We start from the raw sequence: 16,667 nt of genomic DNA, 5'->3' as shown, positions 1-16,667 counted from the left end.
GCAAATTTCATTATTTCCAAAAATATAATACTAAATTGGAAAAATAAAATTACACTAAGAAAAAAATGCTATTAGATATTCTAGGGGAGCTTAGTAACTAGTGGCAGGCCCAATATCAATATACTGAAATTAATGTCTTTTTCATAAACTATCAAAAAATTGTTTTGAAAGAAAATAATTGAAATCCATAATAGCAGCAAAAACTATAAAAGACATAGGAATAAACCAAACAAGAAATGTGTAAGATCTCTGAAAATAACTGTAAATCTTTGTTACAAATATAAAAGTTAAGGGAAATACATACTGTACTTTTAGATGAGAAGATTCCATATCATAAAAATATAAAATGACTCAGAGTAAATGCCAAACTCAATCAAATTCTCAGAGGGTTTTTATGGGGTTAGGGGGAGAAAAACAAATTTATTCAACAGCTTATCTGGATGAGCAAATGCTCAAGAATAGCCAGGAAATTTTTGAAAAGGAAGAAAATAAAAATAAATGTGATATTATGCAATAATGGACAAACGGATGAAAAAAGTAACAGGAGTTAAGAAAAGGACACATACATATATGGGGAATTAGTATGTGGAAAAGAGAAAATTTCGTTTCAACAGGGAATAAATAATATGAGGATGGGGCTTCCCTGGTGGCGCAGTGGTTGAGAGTCCGCCTGCCGATGCAGGGGACACGGGTTCGTGCCCTGGTCCGGGAAGATCCCACATGCCGCGGAGCAGCTGGACCCGTGAGCCATGGCCGCTGAGCCTGCGCTTCCGGAGCCTGTGCTCCGCAACGGTACAGGCCACAACAGTGAGAGGCCCGCATACCGAAAAAAAAAAAAATAATAATAATAATAATATGAGGTTGATTCCAGCTGTATATCATAATGAAAAATAAACTATAAATGATTTAACAAATAAGAATTTTATGTAAAATATAGTATTAGAAAAATATTTTTGAATATTCCTGAGATAAAACACTTTTCTAACCAAGATATGAACATGTCATAAAAGAAATGTGATAGATATGACAGTAAAATTTTAAAGTTCTATATATTACCAGAGCTTAAAAACAAAGTTAAAAGAAGTGATATAAGAAGAAAAATATTTTCAACATATATAACATTAAAGAGTTAATATCCATAGGGGCTTCCCTGGTGGCGCAGTGGTTGAGAGTCCACCTGCCAATGGAGGGGACATGGGTTCGTGCCCCGGTCCAGGAGGATCCCACATGCCGCGTTGAGGCTGGGCCCGTGAGCCATGGCCACTGAGCCTGCGTGTCCGGAGCCTGTGCTCCACAACGGGAGAGGCCACAACAGTGAGAGGCCTGCGTACCGCAGAGAGTTAATATCCATGATATATTAAAAAGTCCTACAAGTCACAGTGAAACAGATTCTTCTAGAAATCTAGAACCAATTCTCACATGAAGTGCAAAGACGAAAGCACAAGAATATTACTGTATTGTTTCTAATGACAAAATATTAAGAACAACCCAAACATATGTCAGAGCATTTTGTATATTTCATAGTGAGAATGTCTCATAGAGTAAGCAATGTGAAAGATCCAGGTTTTTTTTTATATTCTTCCCAATACTTTGTAATGTCAGTCTCTAAGTTTAGCCATTTTGGTAGCCGTGTAGGGTTATCCAATTACTGTTTTAACTTACATATCTTTTACGGCTATTGGATTGAGCTCCCTTTCATACATTTATTGCATATTCTCTTTTGTGAAGAACTTGTTCAAGTTTTTTACTCATTTTTCCAGTTTGATTGTCTTTTCCTTACAGATCTATAGGAGCTCTCTCTATATATTTAGATATGAGTTCCTTGATGAAAATATGTATTGAAATATCTCCTCTCAGAGTGCCTTTTCACTCTCTCAGTGGTGTCTTTTCATAATAGAAGTTCTTAGATTTAATGAACAGCAACATCAACAGAACATCAACAGAAACGAATGCATATCCACAGAATGACATGTACAAAAATGGTCACATTAGCTTTATTCATAATAGTCAAATTTAGAAACCAAATGCCCATCAATGAGAGAATGGGTTAAATAAGTTGTAGTATATTCATACAATGGAAAGCTGCATTTATAAAAAAAACAAAATTCAGCCAAACACAACAATAGAGATCAATCTCGGAACTATGGTTAAAACATCCACTCTAACAGCACAAATAGATGTACACTCAAGGACAGTGATGGGTTGATTAGATAAGATAGACCAAACTGCATACCATCTAATTCCAATCATGTGATATTTAGCAACAGGCAAAATTATTCTATGGTGAGAGAAGCCAGAATATTGTTTACCAGTGGTTCTCAACTGGGGGTGATTTTGTCCCCCATGGGACATCTGACAATCTCCAAAGACATTCTTTATTGTCAATACAGAGGGAGGGGTTGCTATTGCCATCTAGGATTAAAGGGCAGAGATACTGCCTATTAGATATTGTCTTTTCTTTTTTGTGCATTACATTGAACAGATATATAAGAAGTAATGGTGAATAATTAATTTAATTAAATCTATTAGTGTCTATAAAGCAAACATCAAAATTGGAAATAGAAAGAGGGAAGGAAGGGAGGGAAGGAGAGAGGGAGGGGGGAGGGAGGGAGGAAGGCAATTTCTAAATAAGGTAGAACTAAAACTGATTCATTATAACTTTCCAGAGGAATATAGGCAGTGATGGGAAAGAGAGAATGAGGCAAGAGTTCTTTTTTTTAATACTTAGTATTTCTGCTTGATTCTTCTTTATAATTTCTTGTTCCTCCTTCATGCTACCAACATTCTCTGTTTTCTGAGGATATTTATTATGTTTATTTTAAATTATTGAACTACCTTCTCTATTAATTCTGGTTTGTCTAGGTCATAGTGTGTTATCTTTCTTTTATAGCTGTGATCTTCAATTTCTGTTGTTTTTTTTTTTCTTCCAGTAAATTCTGGGAGGTGGAGAAAAATCTAGGGATGCATTAACTTTGGCCATTCCAGATGGTTTGAAGGATGCAGAATGCCCAAGGCAGAGGGTACCTGTGATATCTCAGCATTTAAGCACCCTCAAAAGGTGGCATTAATATTTAGGAAATATCTTTATAGCTCTCGCAGGGCACTACTCTTACAAGAGCTTACTCCAAAATGTAGTGGTTCTCAAATTTGACTGCACATTATAATAACCTGGGGTGCTTTACAAAATATGCCTGAGTCCCAAACCCCAGAGAATCTCACTTACTTGGTTTTAGTTGTGGCCCTGGCATGAGAATTTCTTAAAGTTCCCCAGTTCTAATGTGTAGCCAAGACTGAAACTAGTTTTACAATCGGAAGATTCAACTTACAGAAAACAACCAATTGTTAATCTGTTTTAATCTTTTCCTAGTAGCAATACCCTCCTGTAGTGGTTCTTAAAACACAGTGTGCTTCCAGATCACATAGTGGGCTTGGAAAATCTCAGATTCCTGGGTCCAGCCCAAAGTTTCTGACTCAATAGCTTGGACTGGTACCTGAGAATTTTCACTTCTAACACATCCCCAAGTGATGCTTATGCCATGGGTCTCATTCTCTAAGAGAACAACTGTTCTACTGTTGATATTTATACACATGCTTAATTTATAAAATGTACATTAATATGTTTCTGGTAACTGTTTTTCACTTTTTAAATAAAGTTATTTAAGCAGTAAAAACAGCATCAACAGTTCAGTAAAAATAATTTTAATTTAATTTAAATGAATTAAAATTGATTTTTTAAAAGAAAACTGCTTGAAACTTTGGGGCACTCCAATTAAGCAGAAAAATCCTAGAATGCTGAAAAATTCACATTGGAAGTTACTGTTCTGACCTGAAAACTTGGAAATTATAAATAAAATCAGTAACCTCTGTAGTGACCTTAAAGTTTTTCTATAAATATTCTTAATTTTCTTAGCACTTGAAAAATAAAACCCTGAACACACATCATTTCTTAACAGGTTCCAGTGAAATATAATGTTAAACGTTGTAATAATCAAAGGAGAGTTTGAACTATTATCTTTTGATTTGTCTGCATTACATAAACCCAATAAAATAATTGCTTCGGAGAATTTTTTATGAGGATTACTCCTGGAACAACTTATACTGAGAGTTTATTAAACCACCTTGGAGATATAGGATAATAGTTTTTTGTTCTATTAGATCACATAATTCTAATAATGCTAAGCCATAAATTGATTTATGTAATTGATAGTTTCAGATCATATGATATAGATTTGTGTGTTGCACTTTAACACTGCATATTATAGTTTATAGCTAAAAGTTTTAAAAATGCTAATAATAATTAAATATTTTAGATGTGACTACTGCCCCATTGCCTAATGATGTACTTTTTATGTTTCTAAGCTATGTGAGGCAGAAGTTTCAAAGCTACAGTCTATACAACTTCCATTTTTCAAAGAGGAATTCTGCACGTAAGTCATTCTTACATGGAAGCCTAACATGTAGGTATGTAGCATTACACTGCTGAGAATCTTGCTTTCATAGAAGGCAGTCCAAAAATGATAATGAAAACTCTCCAGTTAAAGCAAACCATTTTACTGAATTTAAACTTAGTGGGTTAGAAACTTGAAATGTTTTTTTTTTTTTTTTCTGCTCCTTGCCTTCAACTATCCTCTTTTTCTACCTTTCTCCTTAAGGACATCTTTGAGTCCACAGTAGGACAGGAGTGATAATGTCCTCTAAATAAACCCAAAGAAGTGTCTAGTCTTCATTTGTCCTCAGCTCTCCCTAGAATACAGAGTATTTAAGTCTCCCTGTCCTCAGTTCTGGTTCCTAGTTACCAATTCCCAGTTACAGGTAAGACCTATTCACCACCCTGTAATATTGGTTTTCAAAAAGCAATCATATTAACCTCATACATGAAATTCTTAATGCAATTAATTATTGTTTTTTTACTGAAAAATCTGTCCTTTAGATCTAATTAAATATTTTTCTGAAATACATCTGTTTAAAGTTCAAAGAAAGTTGCTCTTAAATATATGAATCGATTTTTTTGCACAGTTTAAAATTATTTAGAAATATATTAGATAGGATGTGTTACAGAACTATCTAATTTGAGGGTTTGAGTTGTATTATGTATTGACAAATCAGAGTTTTAGATAATTTTACACAAAAATATTGCCCTCACAAAATACGTTTAACAAAACGGGGCAGTATTGTATGAGTGAGATTTTTGTGTTTCTAAAATTCTCTGCTCTTAAGAGTTTTACATTGAAAGATAAATTGTTTAAATGAGATGCATACAAGAACGTGAGAGTAAATGCAGCTTCAAGTTAAGCTAAGGTTTCAAAATAAAAACAATAAAACAACAAAATGAACAAAAGCAAACAAACCTACAAAAGCAAACAAACTTACAGTCACTATCCACTCCTCATCTTGTTTGTTCCTATCATGTCACTTTTTTTTCAATATTCATATCAGCTTTGGCTACACCCTAGCTCACATCGCAGAAAGCTTGGCTGAGATTTTACATTTTAACCATTCAATAAACATTCCCAGGTATGAGACCCATCTTAGTGCCAGTTCCAAATTCATTGTAATGAATTATGAATGGCCTACCTTGGGTCAGGTGCCCACCTAGAACTTGCCAGATGTGGATCAAAAGTGGGGTCAGACTGCCCAGTGACCATGGAAGTGTGAGTGTGAAGCATCTTCCAAAGAGGAGGTACTGAAGATGTTCATGCAGTGCTCATACAGGTTTGATAAATTCAAAGGATGAATGAATGAATGAATCACACTAAAGCATAAAATCTATTTTAAAAGTTCTCATCAATAAGGTCTGATATATCCAGGAATGAAAGTATTTTTCCCCTGGTGATAAGCAAGATAATAATTAAAGCATCATCAAAGATTGACATCATTCTTGGATACTTGTTTTCCTTTCTTTTCCCTCTGCTGTATTTGTCTTGACTTTAAAGTACAGAATTGGCTTTTCATCATTGTTTCTTCTGTTGTGAGAGAATATGTAGTTTTCACATGACAGGATGTTCAGTGTATGTTTTTAGAACTGCTATATTTATTAGCATCCTCCAGTGATGCACACCGAACAGAGTTGTTTGTTTAAAAAACATAGGAACAGTGCAGATATTAAATAATGGAATTCCTAGTTTCTACTTCCCTTAACTGCCTTTATCTAATTTAGTGAAGTTTTCTCGCACAGACACAATAAGATATATGAAAATTTTAATTAATAGTTCTATACATATTCTATAATTTTTCAGAGGTTTTTCTTGAAGCTGCAGTGCACTAAGCCAGGATGCAGGCCAAGTGTAGGGTAAATGCCTTCAAAAGAAACATAAGTAAAACCAAACCAAGAAGTATGCCAAGAAGTAAATGAATAAGTAGAGTGCATAAGCAGGAGAGTGATGCTGGATAAATATCTGAGCTACATCATGAGCTTGTGGCTTGTGATCATTTATTTGATATGCCAAGGTGGGTGGATGTACCACCTGGTTCCGTTTAGAAGTTTTAGGCACAGGCTAATCTCCTCCTCCCCCACCTTTAGGACCCACTCAGCAGATTTATACACACTCTGGGGCATTCCTGAGGTTACAGGTAGGTTGCCATCATAGTTTTATTTTACTGTACCCTTCCTACAAAATCAAAATTGGAAATTGCAATAGCGTTCATGGGAAGGAAATACTTCTTTGACTGTCTCCCATATTCCACTTCTTAGTATGCCTGTGCTGATTGCTAGTAGTGATCATGAGCATGGAAGCCTGATTAGCATATCCTTACTAGGGTATCTAATTATAAGATTAATAAATAATTAATTAATTACTTGGGTATCTTTATTAGCATAATAAGGAATCCTTGTTAGGACTGCAACAAAATATTTATATAGCAAATATATCTGATGATGATTTTTAAAGGAAAATTCCTAATTTTTTTAAGCTGCAGATTTACATATTTGCTCAATGATTCTTGTCATCCTTTGAGATGAGCATTATGGATATGCTATATCATTTTCAACTTTAAATTAGATGGGTTTACTTGATAAAACAGGAAGAATCATTCACTGCTGTGAATGATTAACCATGGCAAAACTAGTTTTCAGACCAGTTACAAATTTCATTATGGCTTAAATAATTTTTAATGTATTGTACTCGTAAAATCGAACTTTGCTGCATAAATCTGGTAGTTATATTAACTCCATTTAGAATAAGAAAAAACAGTTACTTTTAATTTTAAACTTTTTTCCTTACTAACAAAAGGTTCAATTTTTAAAAATCTAAACGCCTTATAGATGTAGGAAGTAAGTCCTTTTATTATCCAACTGTTTGTTGACAGATAGCACTAGTGACAGAGTAGAAAACATTGTGTGGTATAAAAGGGCCCAATTTTAAAAATCAGGAGGTTTAAGCTTAGTCACGCCTTCAGTATTTTTGTCCACTAAAAAATTTATAGAACCTCTCTAGACATTCCTCTGCTCTTCAACAAAATTGAGAGGATTACATTTACTTCTATATAGTATGTAAGAATTCTAAGACTCTACAGATATATGAAAATCTATTTAGTGTTAATTTTTTTCCTTCAAGTAATGGAATTTGATTAACCTAAAGAATTTGCACTATATCTTTCTATCTAGAGAGCTGTGGTATATGAATAAAAGAAACATTATTACTACTATTCAAAATTAGAAATCTTACTTTTTATTCATTCTGTATATTAACCTATATTTACTGAACACCAACCACATGCAGGCATACTTGTTAAATACAAAGGCAGTGAAAAATTCCTGTCCTTGAAGAGTTTACACAAAAGTTTCATACTGCCGACCAATGAGTTCTACAGCTTACAGATATATTTGATTTGGTGTGCAGTGTTGACTGCACAGTGTTTTTTTGATATTTTTATTTATTTTACTTGCTAATTAAAAAGTGATGTCACATAAATATATGAATTTATGGTTTATTTTGAGAAAAAAATCAACTTATGCTTTCTTGTCTTGTATGATGAAAACTGACTAAAAGTAAATGACATCTACTTTTAGACAGGACCATCAATCCCTAGTTGATTATATATGCATTTACCTACCCACCCCCAGCCTCATTTAGTTTTAACCGCTGATCTACAAACATAAAATTAATTGGGAAAATATCTCACTGAGAGAAGCCATACTGAGCCAGCTAAGTATGCTGTAAGAGTTTCATGCTAATGCTAAGATAGCCAATATATATACCTAAGAAATGATTTTGTCAAGAGATAGGCATAAAGGATGGGATAAAGAGAAAGACATAATACAGTTAATAAACTTGTGAGAATCAAGGATATAAGACAATTTGATCATTTCATTTATAAGACATTTCACAGCATATGAATTAATTTTTGTGTTAGGCTATTTATCTATGAATTCAGCCCAGGGAAATTCTATGCAGGCACATTTCAAATATTAACAATACTGGCCATTTCCTCATCTTTGAATTCTACCAAAGTGTTCAAATATAAATAAACCTTTAGGACAAACTTAAAGAACCAATAGGAAAGAAGGAAGAACTGTAAAAAGAATAGTAATATTAATCTGAATCAAAGGAGGAGGAGGCAAAGAGAAGGGGATGGTGTATGTAGAAAGAAAAAGAAAATAAAAATCATGACAGAGAAACAAAACGTGCTATTTCACATGCCCCACTAGCACTTGGTGACTATTTGGTTTACTGCCAGCTAAAAAATGCAGGAAAATAAAATAAAATAATAATTTTAGTTTACAAGGTAGTACCACTCTAAATTAGTATGTAAATACTTATTATGTTTGGCTGCATCTTTTTGTTTAGCTTACAGTTTTTAAACTCCTTACTATTAAAAAAAAATCAAAAAGTTTGGAAACAACCTAACTGTTCATCAACAAGGACTTGATTAAAATAATGTCCTTATTATGGAAAACTTTGTAATAATAAAATCAGCCAGAGCTGATTTATCTTTCAATTAGTCACAATAGACATAGTGCCTAAGGCTCACCAGTACTTTTAGGGACCCATGAAAATGTGCTAATTTAAATTTCTTTTAAAATCAGAAAAAATAAATATAATAATAATAAATAATAATGAATCCAACCTTGATTATATTCATCTTTATACCAACACAGTCATAAAATAGAACATTATTATTATTACTATTACCATTACTGTTAGTATTACTATTATTTATGGAGAAAGGGGTCAAAGAAGGCAAAAGAACCTAGGGCTCACAAAAATCACAATTCAGCCCTGAATAAAACAGTATGATAAATTTCATGATGTACTGATATGGAAAGATCTCCAAGGTATTTTAAAAAATAACACCAACGGAAAAGCAAAGTACCAAACTGTATGTAAAGAACACTACCATTTCATTTGTGTTAAAAAGGACACTTTTATATAACTTGTATACATATGTTTATCACTGGAAAATGCATGAGAAACTGAAAATATTTAGGCTCTGAGAGAGGAACTGTTTATCTGGTAAATAGGGATGGAAGACAGTTTTTCAGTAAATATCCTTTTGTACATTTTGAATTTTGAACCATATAAATTTAGTATCTGTTCAAATAAAAATATTTTAAAATTTTTAAATATTTCTCAAAAATTTAAAAATATTTTTAAAGTATTTAAATAAAAATATTTAAAAACTAGTCGGTTTTCATCATACAGAAGCAACTGATCATTAGGAAGCACTTCTCTCTTTTACATGGCATCAAGTATATCCTTCCAAATTAATGAGCCATTTTAAGATATAATGCTTACTATCCCAATATCATATGCTCTTTCTGGAATTAAAAACACAAGTATATTGTCTCCAACAAATTCTAAATCTGGCTTCAGCTCTATCAAAGAATGGCAAGATCTGTTCACAAAGGCTTGCATATTTAATTGCCTTGGTGAATTTGGTTATTTTCTGAGGTGCCTGCCCTGTTTCTCAGCTTTAAGACATAAACTGCACCTCCTCCCCTGCCCTACTAATATCAACCACCACCCTATATTGCACTGAAGAGGCCCTAGAGAAGACAGTTGCAGACATATCTGTTACAGATTATAAACTTCATGACCCTATGATCCCAATGTCTCTTCATGCCTCAGTAAATTCCCACTGCCCCATAAATGCAGTTTTTAACCCACTTGGTGACACTTGTGCTAAGGAAGATTATACTGTGCACATATAAAGCCAGTCATAACTGCCTTGTCTCACAAAATAATCTCTATTTTCCCCTCAAGCCTGACACTGACTTCTCCTTTTAGGTTCATTGCCAATAGACTATCCCTCACCTTAGGAACACTAAACTGCTGCACAGGCTGAAATGTTAATTAATATAACCCTCCTCAATGAGGCCTTACCTTCTCCCAAGTGATGATGGCAATGAATGGGAGGCAAAGGTGTTATCACCCTACTCCATACTGGCTCCACTCTCAGACATCACCCTCCTGTATTCTTGCCTGTACTTAGACCACAGTCTTGGGTTTACTTCCCACAGTTATTATTCACTGGATTGGGTGCTCAGTTACAGCTTATGAGACCATTCACCATTTAGTATTGCCTCAGCTCTATCCACTTCTGCTTTTCAAACAACTGACACAACAAATTTATTTTTTAAATCTTTAAGACAGAGAGACTCTGTCTACCTAAAACCCTAAAATGAGGTCACTGGCATATATTCCCTTAAGAAATAATTCACTGGCAGAGATGCAGAAAATATTTAAATAAAATAATACTTTAGTGATATTTTTCATAACAGTGCTCCAGCTAAAGGGAAACTGTCCAACGTAGTGATTACATATAATAAATCATTAAAATTCATGTTTACAAAGATATTTGAGACAAAATATTATTTATGACATAAATATAAAAATAGAATAAAAATTATATATACTTATTGGACTAAATATACAAGCAAAAAATTATATATGTATATATACATACATACAGGCACATATATAATATTGGAATAAAGGAAATTCTCAGGGTGGTAGAATTATTGCTTCTTTAAACTGTAAGTTTCTAAACTTCAATAGTATCAACGTATCACTTTTATTATTAGAAAAAATGCCATCTTCATGATCCACTGTAAGAAATACTTGACAAAGATATATTTTTATTTGTAGCTATATATTTATATTATCTTTCCATAGATATAACTCTATTCATTATTTTTGGCTGGTTGCTGTAAGTCTAACGATATTTCTCCTTATTATTATTTTAACAATGCCTATTTAGCATCAATATTGTGTCACTTCAATTTTCACTTCTAATCATAGGAGCTTCCTACTTCATAAACCCCACTTCACACCTGACATTTCCCACCTCATATTTCACAAATGTTATAGCCTTACAACAGCATGATTCTACTTATAAACATTCCACTTCTAACCTTAGGAGTTTCCTACTTCATAATCCCACTTCACATCTGACATTTCAAACTTCACATGTCACATGTCATACTTCACAAATGGGAAAGTATATTTCCATTTAGTTTACCTCCCTTGTCCTTTACCTTTATGCTCTATTGCCATGTTTTTACATGTACATGCATCATAAACGTGGCCTTATACAAAGCATTAAATTCTTTTTAAGAAAATTAGAAGAGAATTAAAAAATTGGTCTTTGTATTTACACAGTGATTTTCCATTTCCACTTGCCATTCTCTCCTTCCTGTAAATCGAAATTTCCATCTTGTATCACTTCCATCCAGCCTGAAAAACATCCTGTAGTGCCGTCTGTTTGAAATGAGTTTTCCTCAGCTTTCACTTGCCTGAAAATATCTTTATTTTGCCATATTTTTTGGAAGACAATTTTACTGGATATATAATTCAAGATGGATAACTTTTTAATTTCTTTTTAGCACCTTAAAGATGCTACCGCTCCTGGTCTTCATTGTTTCCGATGAGAACTCTGCCTTCATATATATTATTGTTCTTCTGTAATGAATGCATCTTTTTTCTATGGCTCCTTTCAAGATGTTCTAATTTGGACTCTGATATCTGTGACTCTCTGTGTGACTCTGATATGCCTATATGCAGTTTTCTTGGTATTTATCTTGCTAACTGCAATCTGACCTTCTTGGAACTGTAAGTGAAAGTTTTTCAATCATTTTTCAAAAATATTTATTGCCTCATTATAATGTTTTTTCTTTTGGAGCTCCAATGCATATATATTAAACTGTGTAATATTGGTCCATAAGTTCAAGGGGGTTTGTTCATTTTTTCTTGAATCTTTTTAGATCTCTGTTCTTGAGACTGTATAATTTCTGTTTATCTGTTTTCCAAGTCCCTGTAAATTGGTGAGATCCAATCTCAAAACTCTGTCTCCTCTAAGAATCTCGTTAGGGCTTGGTTTTAAGCTTTGTTAAAGTGGGTATAAACAGGGCCTTTCTCTGGGTGTGGCTTTTATCATAAAGCAGTGATTCAGCTTGATTCCCACTTTGTTAGGAGGTGTTAAAGGGTCTATTCAGGAAGTCTGGGCCCTAAGTTCGAAGTTCCCAGCACTGCTTAATGTCTAATCTCTCTGTTCTGCTCTTACCTCTGTAACAGCCAGTCTCTTATTAACTTTGTGTGGCTGTGTTTGGTGGTACTGCCCAGCTCTCAGTCAAGGGTGTGTGGGAAACCACCACATGAACTTCATGACCTCCACAGACTCCTTCTCTTAATGCCCTAGTCCACAGATCCCAACCACTTCAAAAGCCCAGAACTCTGACCTCTGCCTCTTCAGATAAGAGAGACTTGCACATTCTGATTGAACTCCAGGTTGATGCACTATAGCTGGGAAATTTTCCCCAGGCAGAGATCCAGGGAAACTGTGGGGCTCACCTTGTTTCTTTCCTCTCAGGAAACATAGCCCATTTACATGGTCATTTTCTTTTAGATATTTAACCCTAATATTTATTCATATTCCTAGTTGGTTATGTGGTACCTACCGCAACAACACTGTTCCTTCTTATTCTTGAACTGTTGCTCTTTAGTTGTCCTCTGACATTCCAATTCCGCCTTCACGTTTGAGCTCTTTAGTACATTCTCTTGACTGCCTGGTTTTGTGATCAGTTTGTATTCTCTTTTCATATTGAACTCTTTTTCTTTTTGGACTTCAGGGTATAGACAGTCCCACCTGATGTGGAAATAAACTGCCACTTAAAGTATAAGAGACTCAATCTATCAGATGTCGCTATGAATGACCATTCCAGTTGAGCCAACCTCCTACCTTCCCTCTTCCTTAATGGGAGGGGAAGAGGGAAGGCAGGGAATTCTGACACCAGAGAACACTCATTTGAGCCTTGTTCTCTATTAGATAGAACTGAAAATGAAATGCCTATCAATATAAATTGTCTTCTTTTTTGTTGCTAACATAAACAAATTTTGTCAGGGACTAGAATATGCCCATTTTAACATTAAAGTTCCAAGATTCCCAGAAGCTAGAAGTGGCCATGTGACATACCTTCTCTCTCCAGTGAGGTGTGTGTCAGGGCATCAGGTGGGACTTTGGGTAACCAGTTGTTTTCACTGTTTTAAAAAAAAAAAAGACATACATGGCTCCTCATTTCTCCTTATGCCCATTCCCTATCCCCTTTCCACTTACCCACAAGGTCAACTTAAATTAGTCAATCCCACCTTTACCAAAAACACAGGAGAAAAAATAAATGTTTATTTGCTGTATGCCACTGATATCTTTATAGTTACTGGCTATGCAGCATTAATCTAGCAATAGCTGATTGAGACAATAAGCTAGACTCAAATCATGGAAACCTAGAACTAGGAGAAGATAAAATGCAGCACGCAATAGCCCACCTCTGTTGCTAGACTGCCTGGGTTCACTGCCCAGCTCTATTGTTTTTACTCATGTTGATTTTTACCATTTTGATTATCCTTGATCTCAGTTTCCTTAATTGTAAAACAGAATAATGGTTTAGTTTTAGTTTGTTTTTTTCTGGTAAGGACTAAACAAAGATAGTCATTTAACATTTGATAAAATGATATCTGGTACACAATAGATGCTTAATTAATATTCAAAATTATTATTCAATACTAGAGCAGGGAGGGAGGGTTAGATTTTACTTATCAGGCCAGTGGTATTTTACAGATTTCCACGGAAGACTGTTGTTCTGTCAGCTGGAGTGTTCCCTGATAAATTAGAATAATGGTGGTCTTTTCCTAGTATGCAGATTAATTTAAGTAAATTGATATAAATTACTTGTTCTAATAATTTTTCTCCCCTATATGTTTTTAAATCTCTAGTGATTGGCACAACTTGTTTGTGAGACAAATTAAAACATGTAAATGAACAAATATCATTATTATTAATAGAAAAAATTCAGAAACACCAATTATACTTAGTTTGACAATCTGTCTTTTAAATAGACATGTGTGCCCCCAAATTGTCACTTTATATTATACAAGCAAAATACAATATTTTCTCCCAGGAAACTTGCTCCTAGTTCCTGTGATTGAATTGAAAATACTGTTTCATGACACTTCACAAATAATACAGTATTATGCAAAAAACACAATAATCTGCAGGTTTAAGATCTCTAGCAATATAAAAATAATCCCTTGTCAGAGGCAGGGAACAGAAAAGAGTTGATTAGTGACAGAGACATTAGGAAAATGGAGAAAATTTGACAACATTTGGACATAGGTGGTGAGAGAGAGAAGAGATTCTTAAACTTTAGTGCAAATAAAAATTACCCTGAGAGCTTAATAAAAATGCATACAGAGTCCATGTCCCCAATCCCAAAAATTCTGGCTTAGAATTTCTGGAATAGTGACCTAGAACCTGCATTTTTAACAAATCCCATTTCTGATTCTGATTCAGGTAGCTAAGAATCACATTTGGAGAAACACTAGAACATGATATGCTCTAACTATTTGGAATCACTAGTTTAACTCTGCTATTTCAGAATTATTTAGCACTTTGCAGTTACTGGCAAGCAATGATGCCAGTGGAAAGCCAAGGATAAAGGATGACTCCTTTATCCTTATTCTTCACTTCACCTGAGTGAAGAATAATGCCATTAATCAAGACAAGGAACAAAATGGTAAAAATGAGATACTGTAAAGAAAGATGATGATGAACTTTTTTTGTTTTTTGATTGTTGAATATTGGACTTTTTTGAGGAGTGGAAGGGAGTGGCATTACATACTAACTCTCTTCCACATATGACTCTGAATAAGGTTGTGAATAAGGGAGAGAAGAAACCCAAGGAGCCACTTCATTACTGATAAATGCCCAGGTTGGAAGCTAAAATTCGGGTGTGTCACCGATGGTCTTCCTCACACTGGAACCCAGCATTAAGAGGCCTAGTCCCTGCAATTCTACGTGGCAGGAGCAATTGCATTGCTCTGCTACCCCCAAGCAGCTAGAAGACACTATCCTCTCCACCTTACCTACAATAGTCCTTTACACAATTTTTACTGTGGACTCTGTACTTGTCATTTATAACACACACTTCAGAATCAGAATGAATGCAAGTGTTTATTCTGTTATCTCCATTTGAACCTAAGTGCTAAGAGAGCAAGGATCATATCTTACTTGCCTACTATTCAATACTCAGACCCAGTGCTAAGAAAGGAGTAGAAAGTCTAAACAATTTGTTGAATGAATAAGTTTTTAAAAGAACAAATACTAACTTTGACTTCTGGTCTGGTGTGTGTTTGTATCTGCTCAAACCAAAGTTCCGTGTTACTGATGTCAAAGTTAAACAGGCAGGGCTTCCCTGGTGGCGCACTGGTTGAGAGTCCGCCTGCCGATTCAGGGGACACGGGTTCGTGCCCCGGTCCAGGAAGATCCCACATGCCGCGGAGCGGCTGGGCCCGGGAGCCATGGCCGCTGAGCCTGCGCGTCCGGAGCCTGTGCTCCGCAACGGGAGAGGCCACAACAGGGAGAGGTCCGCGTACCGCAAAAAAAAAAAAAAAAAAGTTAAACAGGCAAGGAAGACTTATCCAAGATTACTGCAATAGAGAAGAGGGGCCAGGACTCTGAGCTCAACTCACCAGAAAATAACAAAAAGCTTATGAGATTTTAAGAGTAGGGAGGCTCTTAGGCCAATTCTGTTTACTAATTAGCCTTACCCAAAGAAAAAGTAAAATTTTCTCGTAGCTTCGTGGCAGGAGGTAGTTTTACAAATTGAAACAAGATGCCTGCCTAAGTTAGGCTCCTACCCTTCCAAAGAGACTGGGGAATAGGGATATCTTCTTTGTTGACATTTTTCAAAAGGATGGCTCCTTGTTCCTTAAGAAAGACAGCCCTGGGTTGTAACACCGGCAAGAATTTTTTTAAAGATTTATATTTCAAAAATGCAGAGAATCAATGTACAGTTACAAGTTTTCTAACGTAAATACCCTAAGGAAAGAGAGGTCTAGGACCTAGAGGCAGGAAGAAACCTGTCTAAAATTTGTACCTGAGCTGAGGGAAACGTCAAGGCGGTCTTAATAAATGATTAGCTGTGTTTCTGCAGTTCTGCACCAACGAACTCAAATTACGAGCTTCCAATCTCTCATGTTTTCTTCATGCAAAGAGCTGCTGCACACTTTAAACACCTTTTTTTTTGCTTACTTTCTTACTTGTGAGCCAACCACGGATCTCTTCCCCGCGCCTCTGGCAGGGCGCGTGCGCAGATGGTCTTGCGCGCCTGACGTCACGGAACGCGCCAGCCCCGGCATGTTAGCAACCGAAAGCGTCCCTGGTAGCAGTGGCTG

At 35.1% G+C, this 16,667-nt stretch overlaps 1 long non-coding RNA gene across 2 annotated transcripts; it reads right to left on the bottom strand.

The window, feature by feature from the left end:
- Positions 1-9,150: 9,150 nt before the first annotated feature.
- Positions 9,151-16,577, bottom strand: LOC117197237 (uncharacterized). Of its 2 annotated transcripts, XR_007476252.1 has the most exons (4): positions 16,370-16,577; positions 15,600-15,819; positions 13,411-13,475; positions 9,153-13,083 (listed from the first exon to the last, which is right to left on the bottom strand). It is a non-coding gene; the product is annotated as an uncharacterized LOC117197237 (long non-coding RNA). The 2 variants fall into 2 exon arrangements; XR_007476251.1 differs by lacking the exon at positions 15,600-15,819 and having other exon boundaries at positions 9,151-13,083; positions 16,370-16,572.
- Positions 16,578-16,667: the final 90 nt, after the last annotated feature.

This window comes from Orcinus orca, chromosome 3 (assembly GCF_937001465.1).
Source record: "Orcinus orca chromosome 3, mOrcOrc1.1, whole genome shotgun sequence".
NCBI lineage: Eukaryota > Metazoa > Chordata > Mammalia > Artiodactyla > Delphinidae > Orcinus > Orcinus orca.
Note: the sequence above shows the minus strand (reverse complement) of the source record. Positions and strands in the feature narration are given on the sequence as shown.